Below are 19537 nucleotides of genomic sequence, written 5' to 3'. Positions count from 1 at the left end.
AAAAAGCCTTACTATACATGGTCATTTTTTTATGAAAAAAAAAGCCTTACTATACATGGTCATTTTTTTATGAAAAAAAAGCCTTACTATACATGGTCATTTTTTTATGAAAAAAAAGCCTTACTATACATGGTCATTTTTTGATTAAAAAAAGCCTTACTATACATGGTCATTTTTTTATGAAAAAAAAAAAGCCTTACTATACATGGTCATTTTTTTATGAAAAAAAAAAGCCTTACTATACATGGTCATTTTTTTATGAAAAAAAAAAGCCTTACTATACATGGTCATTTTTTATGAAAAAAAAAGCCTTACTATACATGGTCATTTTTTTATGAAAAAAAAAGCCTTACTATACATGGTCATTTTTTTGATTAAAAAAAAGCCTTACTATACATGGTCATTTTTTTGATTAAAAAAAAGCCTTACTATACATGGTCATTTTTTTATGAAAAAAAAAAGCCTTACTATACATGGTCATTTTTTTATGAAAAAAAAAAGCCTTACTATACATGGTCATTTTTTTATGAAAAAAAAAGCCTTAGTATACATGGTCATTTTTTTGATTAAAAAAAAGCCTTACTATACATGGTCATTTTTTTATGACGAAAAAAAGCCTTACTATACATGGTCATTTTTTTATGAAAAAAAAACCCTTACTATACATGGTCATTTTTTTATGAAAAAAAAAAGCCTTACTATACATGGTCATTTTTTTATGAAAAAAAAAAGCCTTACTCTACATGGTCATTTTTTTATGAAAAAAAAGCCTTACTATACATGGTCATTTTTTTAATTTAAAAAAAAACCCTTACTATACATGGTCATTTTTTAATGAAAAAAAAAGCCTTACTATACATGGTCATTTTTTTATGAAAAAAAAGCCTTACTATACATGTTCATTTTTTTATGAAAAAAAAGCCTTACTATACATGGTCATTTTTTTGATTAAAAAAAAGCCTTACTATACATGGTCATTTTTTTATGAAAAAAAAAAGCCTTACTATACATGGTCATTTTTTTATGAAAAAAAAAAAGCCTTACTATACATGGTCATTTTTTTATGAAAAAAAAAAGCCTTACTATACATGGTCATTTTTTAATGAAAAAAAAGCCTTACTATACATGGTCATTTTTTTATGAAAAAAAAAGCCTTACTATACATGGTCATTTTTTTGATTAAAAAAAAGCCTTACTATACATGGTCATTTTTTTATGAAAAAAAAAGCCTTACTATACATGGTCATTTTTTTATGGAAAAAAAAAAGCCATACTATACATGGTCATTTTTTATGAAAAAAAAAGCCTTACTATACATGGTCATTTTTTTATGACAAAAAAAAAGCCTTACTATACATGGTCATTTTTTTATGAAAAAAAAACCCTTGGTCATTTTTTTATGAAAAAAAAAAGCCTTACTATACATGGTCATTTTTTTGATTAAAAAAAGCCTTACTATACATGGTCATTTTTTTTATGAAAAAAAAGCCTTACTATACATGGTCATTTTTTTATGAAAAAAAAAGCCTTACTATACATGGTCATTTTTTTATGAAAAAAAAAGCCTTACTATACATGGTCATTTTTTTATGAAAAAAAAGCCTTACTATACATGGTCATTTTTTTGATTAAAAAAAAGCCTTACTATACATGGTCATTTTTTTATGAAAAAAAAAAAGCCTTACTATACATGGTCATTTTTTTATGAAAAAAAAAAGCCTTACTATACATGGTCATTTTTTTATGAAAAAAAAAAGCCTTACTATACATGGTCATTTTTTAATGAAAAAAAAGCCTTACTATACATGGTCATTTTTTTTATGAAAAAAAAGCCTTACTATACATGGTCATTTTTTTGATTAAAAAAAAGCCTTACTATACATGGTCATTTTTTTGATTAAAAAAAAGCCTTACTATACATGGTCATTTTTTTATGAAAAAAAAAAGCCTTACTATACATGGTCATTTTTTTATGAAAAAAAAAAGCCTTACTATACATGGTCATTTTTTTATGAAAAAAAAAGCCTTAGTATACATGGTCATTTTTTTGATTAAAAAAAAGCCTTACTATACATGGTCATTTTTTTATGACGAAAAAAAGCCTTACTATACATGGTCATTTTTTTATGAAAAAAAAACCCTTACTATACATGGTCATTTTTTTATGAAAAAAAAAAGCCTTACTATACATGGTCATTTTTTTGATTAAAAAAAGCCTTACTATACATGGTCATTTTTTTTATGAAAAAAAAGCCTTACTATACATGGTCATTTTTTTATGAAAAAAAAAAAAGCCTTACTATACATGGTCATTTTTTTATGAAAAAAAAAGCCTTACTATACATGGTCATTTTTTTATGAAAAAAAAAAAGCCTTACTCTACATGGTCATTTTTTTATGAAAAAAAAAGCCTTACTATACATGGTCATTTTTTTAATTAAAAAAAAAAGCCTTACTATACATGGTCATTTTTTTATGAAAAAAAAAAAGCCTTACTATACATGGTCATTTTTTATGAAAAAAAAAAAGCCTTACTATACATGGTCATTTTTTTATGAAAAAAAAAAAGCCTTACTATACATGGTCATTTTTTAATGAAAAAAAAGCCTTACTATACATGGTCATTTTTTTATGAAAAAAAAAGCCTTACTATACATGGTCATTTTTTTGATTAAAAAAAAGCCTTACTATACATGGTCATTTTTTTATGAAAAAAAAAAAGCCTTACTATACATGGTCATTTTTTTATGAAAAAAAAAAAGCCTTACTATACATGGTCATTTTTTTATGAAAAAAAAAAAGCCTTACTATACATGGTCATTTTTTAATGAAAAAAAAGCCTTACTATACATGGTCATTTTTTTATGAAAAAAAAGCCTTACTATACATGGTCATTTTTTTTATTAAAAAAAAGCCTTACTATACATGGTCATTTTTTTATGAAAAAAAAAGCCTTACTATACATGGTCATTTTTTTATGAAAAAAAAAGCCTTACTATACATGGTCATTTTTTTATGAAAAAAAAGCCTTACTATACATGGTCATTTTTTTGATTAAAAAAAAGCCTTACTATACATGGTCATTTTTTTATGAAAAAAAAAAAAGCCTTACTATACATGGTCATTTTTTTATGAAAAAAAAAAAGCCTTACTATACATGGTCATTTTTTTATGAAAAAAAAAAAGCCTTACTATACATGGTCATTTTTTAATGAAAAAAAAGCCTTACTATACATGGTCATTTTTTTATGAAAAAAAAGCCTTACTATACATGGTCATTTTTTTGATTAAAAAAAAGCCTTACTATACATGGTCATTTTTTTATGAAAAAAAAAAGCCTTACTATACATGGTCATTTTTTTATGAAAAAAAAAAGCCTTACTATACATGGTCATTTTTTTATGAAAAAAAAAGCCTTAGTATACATGGTCATTTTTTTGATTAAAAAAAAGCCTTACTATACATGGTCATTTTTTTATGAAAAAAAAAAGCCTTACTATACATGGTCATTTTTTTATGAAAAAAAAACCCTTACTATACATGGTCATTTTTTTATGAAAAAAAAAAGCCTTACTATACATGGTCATTTTTTTGATTAAAAAAAGCCTTACTATACATGGTCATTTTTTTTATGAAAAAAAAGCCTTACTATACATGGTCATTTTTTTATGAAAAAAAAAAAAAGCCTTACTATACATGGTCATTTTTTTATGAAAAAAAAAGCCTTACTATACATGGTCATTTTTTTATGAAAAAAAAAAGCCTTACTCTACATGGTCATTTTTTTATGAAAAAAAAGCCTTACTATACATGGTCATTTTTTTAATTAAAAAAAAAAGCCTTACTATACATGGTCATTTTTTTATGAAAAAAAAAAAGCCTTACTATACATGGTCATTTTTTATGAAAAAAAAAAGCCTTACTATACATGGTCATTTTTTTATGAAAAAAAAAAAGCCTTACTATACATGGTCATTTTTTAATGAAAAAAAAGCCTTACTATACATGGTCATTTTTTAATGAAAAAAAAGCCTTACTATACATGGTCATTTTTTTAATTAAAAAAAAAAGCCTTACTATACATGGTCATTTTTTTATGAAAAAAAAAAAGCCTTACTATACATGGTCATTTTTTATGAAAAAAAAAAGCCTTACTATACATGGTCATTTTTTTATGAAAAAAAAAAAGCCTTACTATACATGGTCATTTTTTAATGAAAAAAAAGCCTTACTATACATGGTCATTTTTTTATGAAAAAAAAAAGCCTTACTATACATGGTCATTTTTTAATGAAAAAAAAGCCTTACTATACATGGTCATTTTTTTATGAAAAAAAAGCCTTACTATACATGGTCATTTTTTTTATTAAAAAAAAGCCTTACTATACATGGTCATTTTTTTATGAAAAAAAAAGCCTTACTATACATGGTCATTTTTTTATGAAAAAAAAAGCCTTACTATACATGGTCATTTTTTTATGAAAAAAAAGCCTTACTATACATGGTCATTTTTTTGATTAAAAAAAAGCCTTACTATACATGGTCATTTTTTTATGAAAAAAAAAAAAGCCTTACTATACATGGTCATTTTTTTATGAAAAAAAAAAAGCCTTACTATACATGGTCATTTTTTTATGAAAAAAAAAAAGCCTTACTATACATGGTCATTTTTTAATGAAAAAAAAGCCTTACTATACATGGTCATTTTTTTATGAAAAAAAAGCCTTACTATACATGGTCATTTTTTTGATTAAAAAAAAGCCTTACTATACATGGTCATTTTTTTATGAAAAAAAAAAGCCTTACTATACATGGTCATTTTTTTATGAAAAAAAAAAGCCTTACTATACATGGTCATTTTTTTATGAAAAAAAAAGCCTTAGTATACATGGTCATTTTTTTGATTAAAAAAAAGCCTTACTATACATGGTCATTTTTTTATGAAAAAAAAAAGCCTTACTATACATGGTCATTTTTTTATGAAAAAAAAACCCTTACTATACATGGTCATTTTTTTATGAAAAAAAAAAGCCTTACTATACATGGTCATTTTTTTGATTAAAAAAAGCCTTACTATACATGGTCATTTTTTTTATGAAAAAAAAGCCTTACTATACATGGTCATTTTTTTATGAAAAAAAAAAAAAGCCTTACTATACATGGTCATTTTTTTATGAAAAAAAAAGCCTTACTATACATGGTCATTTTTTTATGAAAAAAAAAAAGCCTTACTCTACATGGTCATTTTTTTATGAAAAAAAAGCCTTACTATACATGGTCATTTTTTTAATTAAAAAAAAAAGCCTTACTATACATGGTCATTTTTTTATGAAAAAAAAAAAGCCTTACTATACATGGTCATTTTTTATGAAAAAAAAAAGCCTTACTATACATGGTCATTTTTTTATGAAAAAAAAAAAGCCTTACTATACATGGTCATTTTTTAATGAAAAAAAAGCCTTACTATACATGGTCATTTTTTTATGAAAAAAAAAAGCCTTCTATACATGGTCATTTTTTTATGAAAAAAAAAAGCCTTACTATACATGGTCATTTTTTTATGAAAAAAAAAGCCTTACTATACATGGTCATTTTTTTGATTAAAAAAAAGCCTTACTATACATGGTCATTTTTTTATGAAAAAAAAAAAGCCTTACTATACATGGTCATTTTTTTATGAAAAAAAAAAAGCCTTACTATACATGGTCATTTTTTTATGAAAAAAAAAAGCCTTACTATACATGGTCATTTTTTAATGAAAAAAAAGCCTTACTATACATGGTCATTTTTTTATGAAAAAAAAGCCTTACTATACATGGTCATTTTTTTTATTAAAAAAAAGCCTTACTATACATGGTCATTTTTTTATGAAAAAAAAAGCCTTACTATACATGGTCATTTTTTTATGAAAAAAAAAGCCTTACTATACATGGTCATTTTTTTATGAAAAAAAAGCCTTACTATACATGGTCATTTTTTTGATTAAAAAAAAGCCTTACTATACATGGTCATTTTTTTATGAAAAAAAAAAAAGCCTTACTATACATGGTCATTTTTTTATGAAAAAAAAAAAAGCCTTACTATACATGGTCATTTTTTTATGAAAAAAAAAAGCCTTACTATACATGGTCATTTTTTAATGAAAAAAAAGCCTTACTATACATGGTCATTTTTTTATGAAAAAAAAGCCTTACTATACATGGTCATTTTTTTGATTAAAAAAAAGCCTTACTATACATGGTCATTTTTTTATGAAAAAAAAAAGCCTTACTATACATGGTCATTTTTTTATGAAAAAAAAAAGCCTTACTATACATGGTCATTTTTTTATGAAAAAAAAAGCCTTAGTATACATGGTCATTTTTTTGATTAAAAAAAAGCCTTACTATACATGGTCATTTTTTTATGAAAAAAAAAAGCCTTACTATACATGGTCATTTTTTTATGAAAAAAAAACCCTTACTATACATGGTCATTTTTTTATGAAAAAAAAAAGCCTTACTATACATGGTCATTTTTTTGATTAAAAAAAGCCTTACTATACATGGTCATTTTTTTTATGAAAAAAAAGCCTTACTATACATGGTCATTTTTTTATGAAAAAAAAAAAAAGCCTTACTATACATGGTCATTTTTTTATGAAAAAAAAAGCCTTACTATACATGGTCATTTTTTTATGAAAAAAAAAAAGCCTTACTCTACATGGTCATTTTTTTATGAAAAAAAAGCCTTACTATACATGGTCATTTTTTTAATTAAAAAAAAAAGCCTTACTATACATGGTCATTTTTTTATGAAAAAAAAAAAGCCTTACTATACATGGTCATTTTTTATGAAAAAAAAAAGCCTTACTATACATGGTCATTTTTTTATGAAAAAAAAAAAGCCTTACTATACATGGTCATTTTTTAATGAAAAAAAAGCCTTACTATACATGGTCATTTTTTTATGAAAAAAAAAAGCCTTCTATACATGGTCATTTTTTTATGAAAAAAAAAAGCCTTACTATACATGGTCATTTTTTATGAAAAAAAAGCCTTAGTATACATGGTCATTTTTTTGATTAAAAAAAAGCCTTACTATACATGGTCATTTTTTTATGACAAAAAAAAGCCTTACTATACATGGTCATTTTTTTATGAAAAAAAAACCCTTACTATACATGGTCATTTTTTTATGAAAAAAAAAAGCCTTACTATACATGGTCATTTTTTTTATTAAAAAAAGCCTTACTATACATGGTCATTTTTTAATGAAAAAAAAGCCTTACGATACATGGTCATTTTTTTATGAAAAAAAAGCCTTACTATACATGGTCATTTTTTTATGAAAAAAAAGCCTTACTATACATGGTCATTTTTTTATGAAAAAAAAGCCTTACTATACATGGTCATTTTTTTGATAAAAAAAAAAAGCCTTACTATACATGGTCATTTTTTTTATGAAAAAAAAAAGCCTTACTATACATGGTCATTTTTTTATGAAAAAAAAAGCCTTACTATACATGGTCATTTTTTTGATTAAAAAAAAGCCTTACTATACATGGTCATTTTTTTATGACAAAAAAAACCCTTACTATACATGGTCATTTTTTTATGAAAAAAAAAAAGCCTTACTATACATGGTCACTTTTTTGATTAAAAAAAGCCTTACTATACATGGTCATTTTTTTAATGAAAAAAAAGCCTTACTATACATGGTCATTTTTTTATGAAAAAAAAAGCCTTACTATACATGGTCATTTTTTTATGAAAAAAAGCCTTACTATACATGGTCATTTTTTTATGAAAAAAAAGCCTTACTATACATGGTCATTTTTTTGATTAAAAAAAGCCTTACTATACATGGTCATTTTTTTAATGAAAAAAAAGCCTTACTATACATGGTCATTTTTTTATGAAAAAAAAAAAGCCTTACTATACATGGTCATTTTTTTATGAAAAAAAAAGCCTTACTATACATGGTCATTTTTTTATGAAAAAAAAAAAGCCTTACTCTACATGGTCATTTTTTTATGAAAAAAAAGCCTTACTATACATGGTCATTTTTTTAATTTAAAAAAAAGCCTTACTATACATGGTCATTTTTTTATGAAAAAAAAAAGCCTTACTATACATGGTCATTTTTTTATGATAAAAAAAGCCTTACTATACATGGTCATTTTTTTATGAAAAAAAAAAGCCTTACTATACATGGTCATTTTTTTATGAAAAAAAAGCCTTACTATACATGGTCATTTTTTGATTAAAAAAAAAGCCTTACTATACATGGTCATTTTTTTATGACAAAAAAAAGCCTTACTATACATGGTCATTTTTTTTATGAAAAAAAAGCCTTACTATACATGGTCATTTTTTTATGAAAAAAAAAGCCTTACTATACATGGTTATTTTTTTTATTAAAAAAAAGCCTTACTATACATGGTCATTTTTTTATGACAAAAAAAGCCTTACTATACATGGTCATTTTTTTATGAAAAAAAAAAAAGCCTTACTATACATGGTCATTTTTTTATGAAAAAAAAAAGCCTTACTCTACATGGTCATTTTTTTATGAAAAAAAAGCCTTACTATACATGGTCATTTTTTTAATTTAAAAAAAACCCTTACTATACATGGTCATTTTTTTATGAAAAAAAAAGCCTTACTATACATGGTCATTTTTTTATGAAAAAAAAAAGCCTTACTATACATGGTCATTCTTTTTTATGAAAAAAAAGCCTTACTATACATGGTCATTTTTTTATGAAAAAAAAAAGCCTTACTATACATGGTCATTTTTTTATGAAAAAAAAAAAGCCTTACTATACATGGTCATTTTTTTATAAAAAAAAAAAAAAGCCTTACTATACATGGTCATTTTTTAATGAAAAAAAAGCCTTACTATACATGGTCATTTTTTTATGAAAAAAAAAGCCTTACTATACATGGTCATTTTTTTGATTAAAAAAAAGCCTTACTATACATGGTCATTTTTTTATGAAAAAAAAAAAGCCTTACTATACATGGTCATTTTTTTATGAAAAGAAAAAGCCTTACTATACATGGTCATTTTTTTATGAAAAAAAAAGCCTTAGTATACATGGTCATTTTTTTGATTAAAAAAAAGCCTTACTATACATGGTCATTTTTTTATGACAAAAAAAAGCCTTACTATACATGGTCATTTTTTTATGAAAAAAAAACCCTTGGTCATTTTTTTATGAAAAAAAAAAGCCTTACTATACATGGTCATTTTTTTGATTAAAAAAACCCTTACTATACATGGTCATTTTTTTATGAAAAAAAAAAAGCCTTACTATACATGGTCATTTTTTTATGAAAAAAAAAAAGCCTTACTATACATGGTCATTTTTTTATGAAAAAAAAAAAGCCTTACTATACATGGTCATTTTTTAATGAAAAAAAAGCCTTACTATACATGGTCATTTTTTTATGAAAAAAAAAAGCCTTCTATACATGGTCATTTTTTTTATGAAAAAAAAAAAGCCTTACTATACATGGTCATTTTTTTATGAAAAAAAAAGCCTTAGTATACATGGTCATTTTTTTGATTAAAAAAAAGCCTTACTATACATGGTCATTTTTTTATGACAAAAAAAAGCCTTACTATACATGGTCATTTTTTTATGAAAAAAAAACCCTTACTATACATGGTCATTTTTTTATGAAAAAAAAAGCCTTACTATACATGGTCATTTTTTTGATTAAAAAAAGCCTTACTATACATGGTCATTTTTTTTATGAAAAAAAAGCCTTACTATACATGGTCATTTTTTTATGAAAAAAAAAAAAGCCTTACTATACATGGTCATTTTTTTATGAAAAAAAAAGCCTTACTATACATGGTCATTTTTTAATGAAAAAAAAGCCTTACTATACATGGTCATTTTTTTATGAAAAAAAAGCCTTACTATACATGGTCATTTTTTTATGAAAAAAAAGCCTTACTATACATGGTCATTTTTTTATGAAAAAAAAGCCTTACTATACATGGTCATTTTTTTGATAAAAAAAAAAAAAGCCTTACTATACATGGTCATTTTTTTATGAAAAAAAAAAAGCCTTACTATACATGGTCATTTTTTTATGAAAAAAAAAGCCTTACTATACATGGTCATTTTTTTATGAAAAAAAAAAGCCTTACTATACATGGTCATTTTTTTATGAAAAAAAAACCCTTACTATACATGGTCATTTTTTTATGAAAAAAAAAAGCCTTACTATACATGGTCATTTTTTTGATTAAAAAAAGCCTTACTATACATGGTCATTTTTTTTATGAAAAAAAAGCCTTACTATACATAGTCATTTTTTTATGAAAAAAAAAGCCTTACTATACATGGTCATTTTTTTATGAAAAAAAAGCCTTACTATACATGGTCATTTTTTTATGAAAAAAAAAAGCCTTACTATACATGGTCATTTTTTTATGAAAAAAAAAGCCTTACTATACATTGTCATTTTTTTATGAAAAAAAAAGCCTTACTATACATGGTTATTTTTTTTATTAAAAAAAAGCCTTACTATACATGGTCATTTTTTTATGACAAAAAAAGCCTTACTATACATGGTCATTTTTTTATGAAAAAAAAAAAAGCCTTACTATACATGGTCATTTTTTTATGAAAAAAAAAAGCCTTACTCTACATGGTCATTTTTTTATGAAAAAAAAGCCTTACTATACATGGTCATTTTTTTAATTAAAAAAAAAGCCTTACTATACATGGTCATTTTTTTATGAAAAAAAAAACCCTTACTATACATGGTCGTTTTTTTATGAAAAAAAAAGCCTTACTATACATGGTCATTTTTTTATGAAAAAAAAAAAGCCTTACTATACATGGTCATTTTTTTATGAAAAAAAAGCCTTACTATACATGGTCATTTTTTTATGTAAAAAAAGCCTTACTATACATGGTCATTTTTTTTGATTAAAAAAAAGCCTTACTATACATGGTCATTTTTTTATGAAAAAAAAAAAAGCCTTACTATACATGGTCATTTTTTTATGAAAAAAAAAAAGCCTTACTATACATGGTCATTTTTTTATGAAAAAAAAAGCCTTACTATACATGGACATTTTTTTGATTAAAAAAAAGCCTTACTATACATGGTCATTTTTTTATGACAAAAAAAAGCCTTACTATACATGGTCATTTTTTTTATGAAAAAAAAAACCCTTACTATACATGGTCATTTTTTATGAAAAAAAAAAAGCCTTACTATACATGGTCATTTTTTTATGAAAAAAAAAGCCTTACTATACATGGTCATTTTTCTATGAAAAAAAAAAGCCTTACTATACATGGTCATTTTTTTATGAAAAAAAAGCCTTACTATACATGGTCATTTTATTTATGAAAAAAAAGCCTTACTATACATGTTCATTTTTTTATGAAAAAAAAGCCTTACTATACATGGTCATTTTTTTATGAAAAAAAAGCCTTACTATACATGGTCATTTTTTAATGAAAAAAAAAAGCCTTACTATACATGGTCATTTTTTAATGAAAAAAAAGCCTTACTATACATGGTCATTTTTTTGTCGGAAAAAAAAGCCTTACTATACATGGTCGTTTTTATGTCGGAAAAAAAAGCCTTACTATACATGGTCATTTTTTTATGAAAAAAAAAGCCTTACTATACATGGTCATTTTTTTATGAAAAAAAAAGCCTTACTATACATGGTCATTTTTTTATGAAAAAAAAGCCTTACTATACATGGTCATTTTTTTATGAAAAAAAAGCCTTACTATACATGGTCATTTTTTTGATTAAAAAAAGCCTTACTATACATGGTCATTTTTTAATGAAAAAAAAGCCTTACTATACATGGTCATTTTTTAATGAAAAAAAAAGCCTTACTATACATGGTTATTTTTTTATGAAAAAAAAGCCTTACTACACATGGTCGTTTTTTTATGAAAAAAAAAAAAGCCTTACTATACACGGTCATTTTTTTATGAAAAAAAAGCCTTACTATACATGGTCATTTTTTTGATTAAAAAAAAACCTTACTATACATGGTCATTTTTTTTATGAAAAAAAAAAAGCCTTACTATACATGGTCATTTTTTTATGAAAAAAAAGCCTTACTATACATGGTCATTTTTTTATGAAAAAAAAGCCTTACTATACATGGTCATTTTTTTATGAAAAAAAAAGCCTTACTATACATGGTCATTTTTTTATGAAAAAAAAGCCTTACTATACATGGTCGTTTTTTTGTCGGAAAAAAAAGCCTTACTATACATGGTCATTTTTTTATGAAAAAAAAAAAAGCCTTACTATACATGGTCATTTTTTAATGAAAAAAAAGCCTTACTATACATGGTCGTTTTTTTATGAAAAAAAAAAAGCCTTACTATACATGGTCATTTTTTTATGAAAAAAAAGCCTTACTATACATGGTCATTTTTTTGATTAAAAAAAGCTTACTATACATGGTCATTTTTTTTATGAAAAAAAAGCCTTACTATACATGGTCATTTTTTTAATGAAAAAAAAGCCTTACTATACATGGTCATTTTTTTATGAAAAAAAAAGCCTTACTATACATGGTCATTTTTTTATGAAAAAAAAAAAGCCTTACTATACATGGTCATTTTTTATGAAAAAAAAAGCCTTACTATACATGGTCATTTTTTTATGAAAAAAAAAAGCCTTACTATACATGGTCATTTTTTTTATGAAAAAAAAGCCTTACTATACATGGTCGTTTTTTTGTCGGAAAAAAAACCTTACTATACATGGTCATTTTTTTATGAAAAAAAAAAGCCTTACTATACATGGTCATTTTTTTGATTAAAAAAAGCCTTACTATACATGGTCATTTTTTAATGAAAAAAAAGCCTTACTATACATGGTCATTTTTTTATGAAAAAAAAAGCCTTACTATACATGGTCATTTTTTTATGAAAAAAAAGCCTTACTACACATGGTCGTTTTTTTATGAAAAAAAAAAAAGCCTTACTATACACGGTCATTTTTTTATGAAAAAAAAGCCTTACTATACATGGTCATTTTTTTGATTAAAAAAAAGCCTTACTATACATGTTCATTTTTTTTATGAAAAAAAAGCCTTACTATACATGGTCATTTTTTTATGAAAAAAAAGCCTTACTATACATGGTCATTTTTTAATGAAAAAAAAAAGCCTTACTATACATGGTCATTTTTTAATGAAAAAAAAGCCTTACTATACATGGTCATTTTTTTGTCGGAAAAAAAAGCCGTACTATACATGGTCGTTTTTATGTCGGAAAAAAAAGCCTTACTATACATGGTCATTTTTTTATGAAAAAAAAAGCCTTACTATACATGGTCATTTTTTTATGAAAAAAAAGCCTTACTATACATGGTCATTTTTTTATGAAAAAAAAGCCTTACTATACATGGTCATTTTTTTATGAAAAAAAAGCCTTACTATACATGGTCATTTTTTTGATTAAAAAAAGCCTTACTATACATGGTCATTTTTTAATGAAAAAAAAGCCTTACTATACATGGTCATTTTTTTATGAAAAAAAAAGCCTTACTATACATGGTTATTTTTTTATGAAAAAAAAGCCTTACTACACATGGTCGTTTTTTTATGAAAAAAAAAAAAGCCTTACTATACACGGTCATTTTTTTATGAAAAAAAAGCCTTACTATACATGGTCATTTTTTTGATTAAAAAAAAACCTTACTATACATGGTCATTTTTTTTATGAAAAAAAAAAGCCTTACTATACATGGTCATTTTTTTATGAAAAAAAAGCCTTACTATACATGGTCATTTTTTTATGAAAAAAAAGCCTTACTATACATGGTCATTTTTTTATGAAAAAAAAAGCCTTACTATACATGGTCATTTTTTTATGAAAAAAAAGCCTTACTATACATGGTCGTTTTTTTGTCGGAAAAAAAAGCCTTACTATACATGGTCATTTTTTTATGAAAAAAAAAAAGCCTTACTATACATGGTCATTTTTTTATGAAAAAAAAGCCTTACTATACATGGTCGTTTTTTTATGAAAAAAAAAAAGCCTTACTATACATGGTCATTTTTTTATGAAAAAAAAGCCTTACTATACATGGTCATTTTTTTGATTAAAAAAAGCTTACTATACATGGTCATTTTTTTTATGAAAAAAAAGCCTTACTATACATGGTCATTTTTTTTATGAAAAAAAAGCCTTACTATACATGGTCATTTTTTTATGAAAAAAAAAGCCTTACTATACATGGTCATTTTTTTATGAAAAAAAAAAAGCCTTACTATACATGGTCATTTTTTATGAAAAAAAAAGCCTTACTATACATGGTCATTTTTTTATGAAAAAAAAAAGCCTTACTATACATGGTCATTTTTTTTATGAAAAAAAAGCCTTACTATACATGGTCGTTTTTTTGTCGGAAAAAAAACCTTACTATACATGGTCATTTTTTTATGAAAAAAAAAAACCTTACTATACATGGTCATTTTTTTGATTAAAAAAAGCCTTACTATACATGGTCATTTTTTTGATTAAAAAAAAACCTTACTATACATGGTCATTTTTTTTATGAAAAAAAAAAGCCTTACTATACATGGTCATTTTTTTATGAAAAAAAAGCCTTACTATACATGGTCATTTTTTTATGAAAAAAAAGCCTTACTATACATGGTCATTTTTTTATGAAAAAAAAAGCCTTACTATACATGGTCATTTTTTTATGAAAAAAAAGCCTTACTATACATGGTCGTTTTTTTGTCGGAAAAAAAAGCCTTACTATACATGGTCATTTTTTTATGAAAAAAAAAAAGCTTTACTATACATGGTCATTTTTTTATGAAAAAAAAGCCTTACTATACATGGTCGTTTTTTTATGAAAAAAAAAAAGCCTTACTATACATGGTCATTTTTTTATGAAAAAAAAGCCTTACTATACATGGTCATTTTTTTGATTAAAAAAAGCTTACTATACATGGTCATTTTTTTTATGAAAAAAAAGCCTTACTATACATGGTCATTTTTTTTATGAAAAAAAAGCCTTACTATACATGGTCATTTTTTTATGAAAAAAAAAAGCCTTACTATACATGGTCATTTTTTTATGAAAAAAAAAAAGCCTTACTATACATGGTCATTTTTTATGAAAAAAAAAGCCTTACTATACATGGTCATTTTTTTATGAAAAAAAAAAGCCTTACTATACATGGTCATTTTTTTTATGAAAAAAAAGCCTTACTATACATGGTCGTTTTTTTGTCGGAAAAAAAACCTTACTATACATGGTCATTTTTTTATGAAAAAAAAAAGCCTTACTATACATGGTCATTTTTTTGATTAAAAAAAGCCTTACTATACATGGTCATTTTTTAATGAAAAAAAAGCCTTACTATACATGGTCATTTTTTTATGAAAAAAAAAGCCTTACTATACATGGTCATTTTTTTATGAAAAAAAAGCCTTACTACACATGGTCGTTTTTTTATGAAAAAAAAAAAAGCCTTACTATACACGGTCATTTTTTTATGAAAAAAAAGCCTTACTATACATGGTCATTTTTTTGATTAAAAAAAAACCTTACTATACATGGTCATTTTTTTTATGAAAAAAAAAAGCCTTACTATACATGGTCATTTTTTTATGAAAAAAAAGCCTTACTATACATGGTCATTTTTTTTTATGAAAAAAAAGCCTTACTATACATGGTCATTTTTTTATGAAAAAAAAAGGCTTACTATACATGGTCATTTTTTTATGAAAAAAAAGCCTTACTATACATGGTCGTTTTTTTGTCGGAAAAAAAAGCCTTACTATACATGGTCATTTTTTTATGAAAAAAAAAAAGCCTTACTATACATGGTCATTTTTTTATGAAAAAAAAGCCTTACTATACATGGTCGTTTTTTTATGAAAAAAAAAAAGCCTTACTATACATGGTCATTTTTTTATGAAAAAAAAGCCTTACTATACATGGTCATTTTTTTGATTAAAAAAAGCTTACTATACATGGTCATTTTTTTTATGAAAAAAAAGCCTTACTATACATGGTCATTTTTTTTATGAAAAAAAAGCCTTACTATACATGGTCATTTTTTTATGAAAAAAAAAGCCTTACTATACATGGTCATTTTTTTATGAAAAAAAAAAAGCCTTACTATACATGGTCATTTTTTATGAAAAAAAAAGCCTTACTATACATGGTCATTTTTTTATGAAAAAAAAAAGCCTTACTATACATGGTCATTTTTTTTATGAAAAAAAAGCCTTACTATACATGGTCGTTTTTTTGTCGGAAAAAAAACCTTACTATACATGGTCATTTTTTTATGAAAAAAAAAAGCCTTACTATACATGGTCATTTTTTTGATTAAAAAAAGCCTTACTATACATGGTCATTTTTTTTATGAAAAAAAAGCCTTACTATACATGGTCATTTTTTTATGAAAAAAAAGCCTTACTATACATGGTCATTTTTTTATGAAAAAAAAAGCCTTACTATACATGGTTATTTTTTTTATTAAAAAAAAGCCTTACTATACATGGTCATTTTTTTATGACAAAAAAAAGCCTTACTATACATGGTCATTTTTTTATGAAAAAAAAAAAGCCTTACTATACATGGTCATTTTTTTATGAAAAAAAAAAAGCCTTACTCTACATGGTCATTTTTTTATGAAAAAAAAGCCTTACTATACATGGTCATTTTTTTAATAAAAAAAAAAAGCCTTACTCTCCATGGTCATTTTTTTGATTAAAAAAAGCCTTACTATACATGGTCATTTTTTTTATGAAAAAAAAGCCTTACTATACATGGTCATTTTTTTGATTAAAAAAAGCCTTACTATACATGGTCATTTTTTAATGAAAAAAAAGCCTTACTATACATGGTCATTTTTTTATGAAAAAAAAAGCCTTACTATACATGGTCATTTTTTTATGAAAAAAAAAGCCTTACTATACATGGTCATTTTTTTATGAAAAAAAAGCCTTACTACACATGGTCGTTTTTTTATGAAAAAAAAAAAAGCCTTACTATACATGGTCATTTTTTTATGAAAAAAAAGCCTTACTATACATGGTCATTTTTTTGATTAAAAAAAAACCTTACTATACATGGTCATTTTTTTTATGAAAAAAAAAAGCCTTACTATACATGGTCATTTTTTTATGAAAAAAAAGCCTTACTATACATGGTCATTTTTTTATGAAAAAAAAGCCTTACTATACATGGTCATTTTTTTTATTAAAAAAAGCCTTACTATACATGGTCATTTTTTAATGAAAAAAAAGCCTTACTATACATGGTCATTTTTTTATGGAAAAAAAAGCCTTACTATACATGGTCATTTTTTTATGAAAAAAAAAGCCTTACTATACATGGTCATTTTTTTTATGAAAAAAAAGCCTTACTACACATGGTCGTTTTTTTATGAAAAAAAAAAAAGCCTTACTATACATGGTCATTTTTTTATGAAAAAAAAGCCTTACTATACATGGTCATTTTTTTGATTAAAAAAAAAACCTTACTATACATGGTCATTTTTTTTATGAAAAAAAAAGCCTTACTATACATGGTCATTTTTTTATGAAAAAAAAGCCTTACTATACATGGTCATTTTTTTATGAAAAAAAAGCCTTACGATACATGGTCATTTTTTTATGAAAAAAAAAGCCTTACTATACATGGTCATTTTTTTATGAAAAAAAAGCCTTACTATACATGGTCGTTTTTTTGTCGGAAAAAAAAGCCTTACTATACATGGTCATTTTTTTATGAAAAAAAAAAAGCCTTACTATACATGGTCATTTTTTTATGAAAAAAAAGCCTTACTATACATGGTCGTTTTTTTATGAAAAAAAAAAGCCTTACTATACATGGTCATTTTTTTATGAAAAAAAAGCCTTACTATACATGGTCATTTTTTTGATTAAAAAAAGCTTACTATACATGGTCATTTTTTTTATGAAAAAAAAGCCTTACTATACATGGTCATTTTTTTTATGAAAAAAAAGCCTTACTATACATGGTCATTTTTTTATGAAAAAAAAAGCCTTACTATACATGGTCATTTTTTTATGAAAAAAAAAAAGCCTTACTATACATGGTCATTTTTTTATGAAAAAAAAAGCCTTACTGTACATGGTCATTTTTTTATGAAAAAAAAAAGCCTTACTATACATGGTCATTTTTTTATGAAAAAAAAGCCTTACTATACATGGTCATTTTTTTGATTAAAAAAAGCTTACTATACATGGTCATTTTTTTTATGAAAAAAAAGCCTTACTATACATGGTCATTTTTTTTATGAAAAAAAAGCCTTACTATACATGGTCATTTTTTTATGAAAAAAAAAGCCTTACTATACATGGTCATTTTTTTATGAAAAAAAAAAAGCCTTACTATACATGGTCATTTTTTATGAAAAAAAAAGCCTTACTATACATGGTCATTTTTTTATGAAAAAAAAAAGCCTTACTATACATGGTCATTTTTTTTATGAAAAAAAAGCCTTACTATACATGGTCGTTTTTTTGTCGGAAAAAAAACCTTACTATACATGGTCATTTTTTTATGAAAAAAAAAAGCCTTACTATACATGGTCATTTTTTTGATTAAAAAAAGCCTTACTATACATGGTCATTTTTTTAATGAAAAAAAAGCCTTACTATACATGGTCATTTTTTTATGAAAAAAAAGCCTTACTATACATGGTCATTTTTTTATGAAAAAAAAAGCCTTACTATACATGGTTATTTTTTTTATTAAAAAAAAGCCTTACTATACATGGTCATTTTTTTATGACAAAAAAAAGCCTTACTATACATGGTCATTTTTTTATGAAAAAAAAAAAGCCTTACTATACATGGTCATTTTTTTATGAAAAAAAAAAAGCCTTACTCTACATGGTCATTTTTTTATGAAAAAAAAGCCTTACTATACATGGTCATTTTTTTAATAAAAAAAAAAAGCCTTACTCTCCATGGTCATTTTTTTGATTAAAAAAAGCCTTACTATACATGGTCATTTTTTTTATGAAAAAAAAGCCTTACTATACATGGTCATTTTTTTGATTAAAAAAAGCCTTACTATACATGGTCATTTTTTAATGAAAAAAAAGCCTTACTATACATGGTCATTTTTTTATGAAAAAAAAAGCCTTACTATACATGGTCATTTTTTTATGAAAAAAAAAGCCTTACTATACATGGTCATTTTTTTATGAAAAAAAAGCCTTACTACACATGGTCGTTTTTTTATGAAAAAAAAAAAAGCCTTACTATACATGGTCATTTTTTTATGAAAAAAAAGCCTTACTATACATGGTCATTTTTTTGATTAAAAAAAAACCTTACTATACATGGTCATTTTTTTTATGAAAAAAAAAAGCCTTACTATACATGGTCATTTTTTTATGAAAAAAAAGCCTTACTATACATGGTCATTTTTTTATGAAAAAAAAGCCTTACTATACATGGTCATTTTTTTTATTAAAAAAAGCCTTACTATACATGGTCATTTTTTAATGAAAAAAAAGCCTTACTATACATGGTAATTTT

The sequence above is a fragment of the Festucalex cinctus genome, chromosome 20 (genome assembly GCF_051991245.1).
Source record: "Festucalex cinctus isolate MCC-2025b chromosome 20, RoL_Fcin_1.0, whole genome shotgun sequence".
Taxonomy (NCBI): domain Eukaryota; kingdom Metazoa; phylum Chordata; class Actinopteri; order Syngnathiformes; family Syngnathidae; genus Festucalex; species Festucalex cinctus.
This window is presented reverse-complemented; position numbering follows the sequence as displayed.